Here is a 915-nt window from a genome sequence, read left to right on the forward strand (position 1 = left end):
AGCAGTGCATATCAGATCTGAACCACTCGCTGTGCAAAATAAGTTTTTCCTCATGTTGCCTTTGGTTCCTTTGCCATTCACCTTAAATCGGTGTCCTCTGGTTACAGAACCGTGAATAATATTCCCCATTGCTTTCTCAGCACTGATGGATTGTGAAGCAGGAGACAGCCAGAAGTCCCACTGAGCCGCACTGACCCCGAGCTGGGAATGAAATGAGATGAAGTTCAATCTTTCACAGCGAGATGCTGCAGAGAGATAAGAGTCCCGAATCAAAGTGAGGCTTCCTCATACTTTTGCTGAATTTCATTTCAAACACTCCTTGTACTCTCTGCTAATGAAGCCTTAAAAAAGAGGAAAACAAAATGGCACTCCAACTCACCACCCTGAAATTAAAAGTTTCATGTTCGACTGACTGAACTGTCACTTCTACTCGGTCTCTTATTGGATGGATGCAACTGTATTCTTCAACGCAGTGATGGCATTCAAAACCTCCCATGAGTCCACATGTCAGACTGAGTTCCATGTTGTAGACTCTAGCAAAGGAAATCTGCTCAGTTCCAAAACTATCAGTGAGTTGAAGCTCATTACGATCATCATCATCAGAGGTCAGAACTACCTGGTGAAAGAAAACACCCTGAAGAAGTATCCACAATTATTCAAAGGCATCAACAAAGTGAAAAACAAGAAAATCGATGAGTCAATGCAAGCCAAACAACAGAAATGGGAAAGGTTTCCTTTCCATACCAGAACCCAGTTCTGTTGTTTTTTGGAGCCAGGCTTCAGTTAAAGTTACAACTTTATATTCCCACTTGGCTCTCTGTACATTTCATTCATCCCAATTTTGTCGACAAGCTCTTTGAATCCAGCCCTCTGGTCCTCAAGCAGGCTCCATATGGAAATCAATTCCGCCTTCTG

Source organism: Heterodontus francisci, unplaced genomic scaffold (genome assembly GCF_036365525.1).
Source record: "Heterodontus francisci isolate sHetFra1 unplaced genomic scaffold, sHetFra1.hap1 HAP1_SCAFFOLD_43, whole genome shotgun sequence".
NCBI lineage: Eukaryota > Metazoa > Chordata > Chondrichthyes > Heterodontiformes > Heterodontidae > Heterodontus > Heterodontus francisci.